Genomic DNA, 11768 nt, shown 5'->3' with positions numbered 1-11768 from the left:
GCTCTCTTATGCCTATGTAATTTACAGTTTGTTGCCACAGAAGTGCTTTCTGACTCAGTTATCAGTTTTTACAGAAATAAAATTTAAAGGCCTTAAGGATAGACCCACAAAGTAAGGAACAGGGGCTATGGAGTGGCAGCATCTTGAGCAGCCAATTGTCTTGTACTGAAATGTGGTTTTTCAGGTGCTATTAAGAAGAGCCCTCATCCTGCCACAAGTTGAGTCACAGACAGTCCACATCTAGGCGCACAGCACTGCTCTTATAAAGGGACTCTAGGTCATCCTCAGGCATGACACCACCTGTTCACAAACACACTTTCAAATATCGATCCAGTTGGTTAGATTTCATTTCAGATTCTATGGTGTGGAACCAGATTATTGCCTGTAAACTTACTAATGTGTGTTTCGTGAGTTAGATATATAATATACCTGAATTCATCCATTTATTGAATTAACATTTATTGAGTACCTACGGGCTTCCATGGTGGCTCAGCTGGTAAAGGATCTGCCTGCAATGTGGGAGACCTGGGTTCTATCCCTGGGTTGGGAAGATCCCCTGGAGAAGGGAATGACTACCCACTCCAGTATTCTGGCCTGGAGAATTCCGTGGACTCTATAGTCCATGGAGTCACAAAGAGTTGGACATGACTGAGTGACTTTCACTTGCTCAGCTTGTTATATAATCAGTGATGCTGCTAAGTCGCTTCAGTCGTGTCCAACTCTGTGCGACCCCGTAGACAGCAGCCCACCAGGCTCCCCCGTCCCAGGGATTCTCCAGCCAAGAACACTGGAGTGAGTTGCCATTTCCTTCTCCAATGCATGAAAGTGAAAAGTGAAAGTGAGGTCTCTCAGTCGTGTCCAACTTGTAGCAACCCCATGGACTGCAGCCTACCAGGCTCCTCTGTCCATGGAATTTTCCAGGCAAGAGTACTGGAGTGGGGTGCCATTGCCTTCTCCGATAATCAGTGCTAGGAACACACATAACTGAGACTACTAGGCTGCCCTTGAAGACTTCACAATCTACAGACATAACAGATTTCATTAGATTCAATACAATGAGTAAAAGTTGTTATAAAAGGACAGGGCACTTTGAAGGCATAGACAAGAAGATTTTTACTGTGAATATTGAAATGCAGTGAATGGGCGACTCATTCTAGCTGACATGAATTTCCTTCTGAGTGGGCTGATTTTGGAAAATATTGGCAAATTGGTAAAGATGAGCATGAACTAGAGAGTCCTATAGAAAAGTAATATGGTATAATTTGAGGGGGACTCTTTAAACCCCATTTGATGGTTTCATAGTAACTGAGCCTGCATCTTTCCTGGACCAAAGGACTCCAAAGGACAGCTCTACTTGTCCCTCCTATGATCCCCCTCTTTCATAAAAACAATGATGATTAATATGTGCATGTTATACACTGAATTTTTAAGCTTTTTATATAATTTTCTCATGTAATTGTCATCCCAATGCTTTGATATATGCTCTGCCATATCCACTCCAAAGACCAGAAGATTTAGGCTTGGGAAGAGTTTATGATTTACCCAAGATCACATGAGTATTTTGCAGTTATATTGACCAGTACCCTTGGTTTTAAAAAACGTTGTTAGTTTATTGGTCTGCTATCTGGATAGGGCAGAGGTAGACATAGTGCCAGGGGGATTAGAAACAGAGCTGCTAAAGTCATCAGAGTTCTCTCTAAATTGAACCTGTCCCTTTCTGCAGGTTGGCTTCATTTCCTCCAGCAGGTTCTTCCACGTGGTAGTTTGCTATTCCCCTGGCGATCTGAGGGACTCGATTGAACTGACCTGGCGATTCAGTTGCTTTACCTCTCAAGGGCGCAGAGGTCTCCCCAACCGTCTCCAGACACCAAGTTCCAGAGGGAGACTCTGATTGGCTCATTTTGTGTCAGGTGACTCCTCACTGCAGCTTGAGGAAGGGTCACCGCCAACAACATGTTTTGAAACATTTACTGGAGGAAAAATAGTGTTGTTGTAGGCATTTAGAATAATTAAAGAGTATATCAGTGGTGGATTCGGAGCTGAAATTCATTATTTCATAACTCCATATACAACATTGCCTCATTTATTTTGGACGTTGAGAACACCATAGTCATTTTTTTTCCCTTTTAGCATTTTAACTTATATTGGAGTATAGTTGGTAAACAATATTGTGTTAGTTTCAGGTGATTCAATTATACATATACATGTATCTATTCTTTTTCACTTTTTTTTCCTATTTAGGTTGTCACTTAATATTGAGCAGAGTTCGCTGTGCTATCCTGTATGTCCTTGTTGGTTATCCATTTTAAATATAGCGATGTGTACATGTCCATCCCAAACTCACTAACTATCCCCCCTTCTCCACCTCCAGTAACTCTAAGTTTGAGAACACCATGGTCATTTTAAGTTGCATATATGGGACTTTTTGTCATTTGCACTTGAATGGGTCACAGGCACCTCAAACTCAAACTGGTTTTGGAACGGACTTGCACTGTGCTGCCACAGTCCTGGCCTAGTGCTCGCCTGGTCTTCCTCCAGTTTCTGTCTCAGTGCCAACTGGCCCAGGGTTACACTAGAACTTTCCTGAGCCCTAGGCACTTTTGCTTCCTCCATTAAAAAACAAATGTAAAGATTATATTTTACTGCAGTGGTATAAAGATGGATGGCTTTCCAGGTGGCTCATTGGTAAAGAATCCACCTTTACAAAGTAGGGGATGCGTAATTGATCCCTAGGTCGGGAGGATCCCCTGGAGAAGGGCATGACAACCCACTCCAGCATTCTTGCCTAGAAAATCCCATGGACAGAGGAGCCTGGCAGGCTACAGTCCATGGGGTCTCAGAGAGTCAGACACAGCAACAAGAAAGATGGGTATATTAGTGTCATATGGGTAAGTACTTTCTTTGAAATTTTTCATTTTGCTTTTATGATTTAAAAAGTAATTCTGTGGCTCTCTAAAAATGTTCTGGGCCCAAACACTGTGTCTGCTGAGCTTAATGGATATTTGTGGTCTGAATTGGCTTGTATCAGTCTGAATGGTGCAAGCCAGAAACTTGGGATTTATCATTAACATTTTCCCTCTTCATCAGCACATCCCAATCACCATATTCCATCAAATTTGCCACTTCAGTTTCTCCCCAAATTAGAAACCACCTGCATTTTTTTTTCTCGCTCCATTTCTACTTCCATGGTCTAAACAGTCACACCATCTTTATGAGTCCCTCGCATCCACTGTTTCATTTCTTCACTCTGTGATCATTAGTGCAGTTAGAATGATCTCTTAAAAACAAATCTCTTCTTTAAAACCATTCAAGAGCTTGTTCTTCTTCTTGGGATAATGAAAAAAGTTTCAACCTGTAAGTTCCTGGAGGAGCTAGCTCCCACCTGTGTAATCAAAACGGTTTCGTAGGACTTACTCTGGCTCATTCTTTCTATTATGGCCACACTTGGCTTGTTTCGGTTCCTTGAATGCAGGCTTCTCTTTTGCATCTTAGGTCATTCTGGAATGTTCTTTCTTCTCCCTGACTTTTCATATTAATTATTCACCATCCTTTACATCTTGCTGAAAACGTCACTTTGTGGGGAAATCTTTCCCTGGATCCTCCTCACACAGCTTGGATCATGTATTATGTTTTCTGGGCAAACTGTGTGTGTTCTTTGAATCCAAAGATCTGTAATTACAGCTAAATGTCTAATTGTGGAAATAATGAGTTAGTGTCTGTTTCACCCACCAGAGGGAATGTTCCAGGCCAAATTTGTTTATCATGGTTTCACCATCAAGCCTGCTATACAATGAATACTCAATATCAGCTGACTTGACTGACTGAATGAAAAATGTATATTGATATGTCCTGAAATACTTCACACTTAAAAATTCACAACAGAGCTTTTTGAGGCTCAATGCCAGGTACTCTGGTAGGCTCTGAAGACATAGGACATTCATAATCACCACCCTCATGGCTTTTTTTTTCTAACCAGGGAGACACATAGTAGTTAGGTCAATAACAAATTAATTAAATTCTCCCTAGTTGTATATAGTGTTCTGAAAGAGTAGGAAGGATGCCAAGTTAGCCTTGAAAAGCTTCCTCATCCATAATATAGTAGTTTAGTTGCTGAGACAACATGATTCCTGATGTTTGGGACCATAGGTATTTGTGTTCCTCTCCTTTGAATTCACTGTGAGGTGTGCAGAGTGTAGCACAGTTGAGGGCCTCATGACTTGTTCCATTGCCCACAGCTGAATCACTGAGTTTCTGGCTGTTGATCTGGATACTTAGTTGCACTGAACAAGAGTCCTTGGGAGCTTGAAGATTTTGACCCTTTATCCTGGAATGCTTCCATTTAGTTGATTTGGACACTACCCTGATGCTGACAACTGATCAGATTAGGTGGTTATCAGTGTAGAATGAGGCTCTGGAAAATAGAAATTTAATCCCTAAAGATGAGCAGAATTATTGATGGATATATTAAATGGTCATACCAGGATGAAAAGGCTACAGCTGCTATGGTCTTAATTACTGATATCACAGACCCATCTTCTTTGTTCTGATAAATCAGAAAGTGTCTGTGTGTCTTTTGAAAGTTGGATGCGATTTCATGAGTGTGGACCAGTCCAGAATCCAAGTGGTGAATAAATTACTGCATGAAAAACATTTTTAATACTGGCCTTTTATGTTTCAGTGACCCCCATGCTCCATCTCATATACGGATGTCTTGCATAAAAAGTTCAAATAATAGCTTTATTTTATAGTTGATACAATGGAGACTCAGTGAAATGATATACTTTATCCAAAGTCTCAAGATGTCTTAATAAAGACACTACTTAGTCTGCAGGTTGACTAGAGATTTGGTGACCTTCTTATTTTATCCTGCTACTTTGCTTTTCCATTATCAATTGATTCAATCAACTCTTGCTCATCTGCACATTGTGGTTTTTATAGAATAAATCCTTTGTCACAAATAATGTGAAACTCACATGCTAGTGTACCTCCTTGTCCTTACTGCTAATTTCTCTGTGCTCAGAAGTCTACAGCCGAGGAAAACAGAATTGGGAAAAGAAATAAATGAAAAACAGCCCCACCCTAACACAGGGGCAGACCTATCACGGCCATAAGATGAAGCAATAAAAGTCATCTGTGAGTAGCCTTAAGACTTTCAAAGGATGTAAAGTGCTACAGTGAACGAGTTTGCTCTTTGGAGTTAGAAAACATTAGAAATATAATTACTACTTACTTTGTTGGGTGATCCTGGGCAAATTACCACTTTAGAGCCTTAGGTATTTTTCCACTATTAATTTGAGATAATACAACCAATAGAACCAATTAGCAGAGCTGTTGTGCGCAAGTCCCTTTCTCTCCATCTTATTGGAAGGGAGAGGAGGATGGTAGCATCATCTCTTTATTCATCTCACCCTTACTCCTCTTGCGAGAGGGTAGCTTTTTCTAGAATGATTGCTTAACTTGAAAGATATTTATTGGGCCAGGGATGAATCACTGGGTATTAAGCTACCCTAGTTAATGCTTCAGCATCTACTGCACAGTGTCAGAATCATGCAGCCTGCTGGAGGGCGGCACCATCCACAAGGTAGATGCAGGATTCAGAAAAGCAGGATCTGCTTAGACTCAGAGTCCAAGTCCCAGGCTCCAACCCAGATCCAGTAATGCATCCTGCATTGCAGTGTTCATCATCAGCCCAGCTTTTAATGACATAGTGCTTTTCTCTTCTTTCCCCATCTAAAAACTAGGGATCCACCTATCTTGAATATGGTGATGGGATAAATTTTGTTAAAACCAGATAAGGGACTTAGAGGAATTTCTGACGTAGGGTTAGTGTAATAAATATATGTAGATGAATGAACTACCTTGTGAAATTGGATTATTATTATCCCCACTTTGAAGATGGGAACACTGGAGGTCAGAGAGTTTCTGCCACAGGCAGACAATATTAGAGCCAAAACTTGAACCAAGGCCAGCAGACTATCCATTCCATTAGCAAATGTTATGTATTTATTAATGGGGAGAATATAGAGAAATGCTCCTAAACATTTTCTTCCCCAGTTCTCTATCACACAACTGAGAAGAGAGAGGGGAAGAAAGAGGGGGTTGAACTATTACTAACATGATATGGCATCTGCAGATTCATTTCTACATTTGGGTTAAATCAATTGTCAAAGGATACTAAGAATTGAATGGGGTTCAGGGAGAATTGAGTCTGAGTGACTGGTAATGTTGATCTCTGACATAGAAAGTTGCTGACTAGTTTCCCCAAACTCAAGTTATATCAGTAAAGCAGGAGGCATGCTCTTATCTGAAAGTGAGGAGGAAGTGAGTTTGGGAGCTTAAGAATTATGAGAGAAGCCACCAAGTCCCTGTGGAGAGAAATCAAATATTGCCTGGAGTCCTGCAGAAAAGCCATACCATCATTCATGAGGCAGACTCCATGAAAGGTAAAGGATATAAATAGGAGAGGGAAGGAGGGGGACAGAGGGAGAGAGCAGTGGGGGAGAGGGGGAGAGAGAGAGATTATGCCAAATAAATAGTAAAATTTCCATATGAAAACATTTACATTTCACCAAAATACACCCCATAAAAGGCAGTCAGCATTTAGAGTGTAGAATCCTCTTTTTTGACTTTGTGTTCAGGGATAGTCAACAGTTGACCATGAGCTCCGAAATTTCCAGGACACACTGAAGCCTTCAAATCTGCATTTTAGTCCCCACTCCCTGTCCTGAGAGATTACCCACTTTCCATGGCTCTTGGCTGATGCTGTGATCATTTAGTCCAGCCAAAGCAGAACTGTACTTGACATTTTTCTAAGAGCCAATTTCTGCACAACTGCTTAATCCAGGTTCATAATTTAAAAGTATAACATGGGCCATGCTGAGAGAGAACTTTTAATTTAGGCAATGGTGCTTGATTCACAGAGATCATGTGCTTGCTTCCTGGCATCAATGAGCTATGACTTTTGACCTGCAGATAAACCTAGCTCCTTCATTCCACTCTATGTCTGTAGAAGCAGACATATTTCAGTGTGTTGATAGTGGAAAAGAGATGTGACCAGAACCATGGCACTCTCCTCAGGATTTACAGGTGCCAAACTCATATGCGCTCTTGTTTAAAAACAGTGAGGGAATCAATGCACAGGGTGCTAACCAGGATCTATGCATTTATCCCCCCAGATGGAAAGGTAGTTCAAAGTGAGTTCCAAGTTGCACCCTGTGGGTTTTACAGCAGTCTGCTGGTGTCACTCGTCACCGTCTCCCCTTCTCTGTGCTTGCGTGGTATCGTTACACAACAGTTTGCAACACCTGCCAAACACACAAGAACGCTGCTAAAATACAAAATTAAATACTGAGTGCTGCTTTGCGGGGGATTCGTATGAGTGTTGTCAACAGGACATGAAGAGCGGAGTGGGGCTCTGGGTGAGGACTGACGCTGAGAGACTGGGAACGGTGATATCACCTAGAATTATGAATTGTACTATAGGTCTGTCTCACTTTTAACTTCCATAAGACCTGAGAGGAGCTCTGAGAGCCCTATCCATGCAACATTATGTTCACTACAACATAAGTTTAGAAGAAGCATTGTTTTTACATTAGAGAAGTAATGTTGACCCCCCACTTCCCTTGGGTTCTATTGTAGGATAACTAACTGCCCAGAACTTAAGAGTGTTTTGATTTGTTAATAATCTTAGCCATGTGATGACATTGGTCAATCCATCTGCCACTTCTGTTTACCTCTTCTCCAATTGAGTAATGGATGGTTCAGGAATAGATCTTCAACAGTTTATAAAATTGACAGTTTGCTGATGAAAATATCTTCCAACTGTGACAAGACACATGGAAAATAACTTAGTCTCTCTAGTGATCTGCTGGCTCTTTATTCCTTTAATATCACTAGACATGGGTAGGCTTAGTGAATCGGGAAATTTTCAGTCAAGAATGTTTAGAACGTGGTATAATTTGCTTAATGGAATAACCAGGATGAATTGAAATTAAGAAAATCATATTTTCCTATTTGTTTCATGTGTTGAAGAGTTGTTTTTTTTTGAGCATGCGAATTTCCCAATTTGGTTAGACTAAGAAACTAAAGAACGCATTCAGTTTTCTTGAAAAGAAGACTCATAGACATAACTGTTTCATTCTTCCTTCTAATATCCATAGTGGACAACTGTCAGGAGAAGAGGTTGAGAATGAACTTGGCTTAGAATAAAGAAGTTTATTTCTTCTTCTTTCTTTTATTCCCACAATTATTTCTCCCTCCTTACCTAAGGCATGTGAGAATTCTTATCTCTGAAACCTTCAATTTCCTTGGGATTTTACTTTCAGACTTTTACAAAACAATGTCTGGATCTGGTTCAGGCTAAGAGTGCCAACCTTTTTCCACGAAATCTACTTTTTGCATTGCCATGCTCTTTGCATTGCTAAGGATTGATATTTTTCAATCCTCAAAATAGGTAATTGCCTTATCTTTGTTTATTTTTAAAAATTCTCATTGCTTGATGGGCTGAAGAAGAAGAGGTCCTTCTCACCTGGGGCCAGAAGTCTTTGTTGGAAAAAAATGACAGAAGGTTTTTCAACCTGGACTGCTGCTGTGATAGGAGTTAGAACAGGCTGTAGACAGGAAGGAGGATGGGGTTGGAAGAGTCTCGTCAAACCTGTGACTCAAGCTGGTTTATACACTGAAGGCACAACAAGCTGAGATGGGGCTGAGCAAGGAGACTGGGATTTCAAGGTTCCCAAGGAAGATGTAAAGCAAGGGAAGGCAAAAGGGTTCACCCTGAACAGAAGGAGAGACAAAGGGAGGCTTCTGGAAAAAGCAAGGGATGGTTGCCAGTACACACGAACGTGTAAGTCGTAGGGCAGGGAAAATGTGGATGTCCAGCCTGAGGTGTCCACTGAAAAGCAGAAAGGAATTAGAGCAGAGCAAGAGACTTGAGAGATGAAATACTTTTGTGCCCGTATTGCTTGAAGCTGCTCATTTTTCAATGGTCAGGTGAGAAAGCAGAACAGGAAAATGTATTAAAAAAAATTGTGTTGTGATGCATTCTCATATGGGGCTTACCAGATTGTTTCAGACACTGCTTGAAATGTCACACAGATAGTGACACCCGTAGGAGGTAGGGACGGTGATTAACCCCACTTTATAAATGAAGGAGCTGAGATACAAAGAAGTTAAGTAATTGGCTCAAAGTCACAGGGCAGGTGCATGAGCCAGGAGTCCAACCTGAGTAGATATAGGTTCCACAATAGATGGTCTTACCTATTATGTTGTGTCTCAAAGAAGAAAAAGCAGTGGCCCAATATGTTATTTGCAGTTTTATCAGGACAAGATTTCAAAGTTAGGCTTTTATGTGAGTTGCATCCTGAAACTTTTTCCTCCTATTCTATATACAAATAAACTCCTTTTTAGTTTGAGCCACATGGAACAAAAAATAAAGTCTTTTATATATATAATAAATATGACAGATAAATTCATATTTAAATTTATATTTCTATTTCATAAATATAATGAAAATATATAGTGACAGATAAATCATTATCTGTCAGAAACTCCCAAAATTGTCATTCAAAACACTTAATGTTGAACATGTTTCCTGGATGATGTCTTAATCTGCTGCTGCGTTTTATAAATGCATTCATCTTTATTTCTCAAAAGCCATAAATCGGCTAAATTTATGTCACTTGCATCCACATGTTCTCTCATATTTTCCCCCAGAAACATTACCATCTTGAAGGGCCCTCCATTTGGGGAGGGTTTTGATGAGCTGTGAGAGCTAGAAACCTGCAAAGATCAATTTCTTTTGTTAAAAGGAAAATAATACCTGGCCAACTCCTTTCCTCCCTGAAACAAAAATCCCAGACACTGGAAAAACTTGTGGTTATGAGTGTTTGTTGCGTGTGCATGCTCAGTTGCTCAGTCATGCCCAACTCTTTGCAGCCCTATGGCCTGTAGCCCACCAGGCTCCTATGTCCATGGAATTTTCCAGACAAGAATACTGGAGTAGGTTGCCATTTCCTACTCCAGTGTATCTTCCTGAACCAGGGATCAAACACACGTCTCCTGTATTGGCAGGTGGGTTCTTTACCACTAGCGTCCATGAGTATTTCTTGGAGAAGTTTTAAAGCTTTTGTATCTTTTCCTCAAGTTCATTCCTAATCCAGTCTGGTTTATGGCAGGTTCATTCTGAAATCGCTGCAGACAATGACTGTGTCGTGAAATTTTAAGGTGCTTGCTCCCTGGAAGGAAAGCTATGACAAACCTCGACAGTGTCTTAGAAAGCAGAGACATCACAGAGCCAACAAAAGTCCCTACAGTCAAAGCTATGGTTTTTCCAGTAGTCATGTATGGATGTGAGAGCTGGACCATAAGGAAGGCTGAGCGCCAAAGAATTGATACTTTAGAACTGTGGTGTTGGAGAAGGCTCTTGAGAGTCCTTTGGACAGCAAAGCAATCGAGCTAGTTAGTCCTAAAGGAAATCAACCCTGAATATTTATTGGAAGGACATGCTGAAGCTTAAGCTCCAATACTTTGGCCACCTGATGCAAAGAGCTGACTCACTGGAAATACTCTGATGCTGGGAAAGATTGAGGGCAGCAGGAGAAGAGGGCAACTTAGGTTGAGATGGTTGGATGGCATTACTGACTCAATGGATGTGAGTTTGAGCAAACTCTGGGAGATAGCAAAGTACAGTGAAGCCCAAGGAAGCCTGACTCTCTTGCAAAGAGCTGGACATGACTGGGCTACTGAATAACAACAGTTTGAAATACTGGCCACTGCTAGCCTAAGGGCTAGTATCACACTGCCTGCAGTGATATCAGCTCCACTCTTTGGGAAACCATGAAAGGGAGAACAGGACTGATTGGCATTTGGGAAAATAATTTCCTCCAGTATAATGGCATCTGTTAATTAAAACGGCTTAAACTGTCACTCTGGGCTTTGACAGAAAGGTCCCAGTTGCCAAGGGGAGTGAAATGCTGCCACGGAATTGACTGATGTGTTCAGGCACATTTGACAGGGACAATCTTCTGAAAGGATCATGGTTAAAAAAAAAGATTTTGGTTTTATGTACAAGTTCTATGATTAGAAAGAGCCAAATTACTTTTATCCCTTTGCTTCTCATCTGCCAGAGCAGCTTGTATAAATATTCTGGAGAGTCATGCATGTTATAAGAGATGACAAAGATTTTGGCATCACTGTGATATTTCAGTTGAGACCATTCAGTTGCTGTTAACCTGCTGATAAAAAGTGGGGACTGAGAATCAGATACCCCTGGGCTCAAACTCTGGTTCAGACACTTACTAAATGTATGACTTAGGTACAAAATTTCCAAGAGTAACTTTTTATGAACTGCTGAAAATTGGGGGCATAAGGAAACGGCAACCCACTCCAGTGTTTTTGCCTAGAGAATCCCATGGACAGAGGAGCCTGGTGGGCTACAGTCTGTGGGGTCACAAAGACTTGGACACGACTGAGTGACTTCACTATACACTATAATATTATATATCTCATATATATATGGGAGAAGGCAATGGCACCCCACTCCAGTACTCTTGCCTGGAAAATCCCATGGACGGAAGAGCCTGGTAGGCTGCAGTCCATGGGGTCGCTAAGAGTCAGACACGACTGAGCGACTTCACTTTCTACTTTCCACTTTTATGCATTGGGAGAAGGAAATGGCAACCCACTCCAGTGTTCTTGCCTGGAGAACTCCCGAGGGGACGGGGGAGCCGTGGGTGGGCTGCCGTCTAGTGGGGTCGCACAGAGTCGGA

Source organism: Bison bison, unplaced genomic scaffold (genome assembly GCF_000754665.1).
Source record: "Bison bison bison isolate TAMUID 2011002044 unplaced genomic scaffold, Bison_UMD1.0 scf7180017864341, whole genome shotgun sequence".
NCBI lineage: Eukaryota > Metazoa > Chordata > Mammalia > Artiodactyla > Bovidae > Bison > Bison bison.
This window is presented reverse-complemented; position numbering follows the sequence as displayed.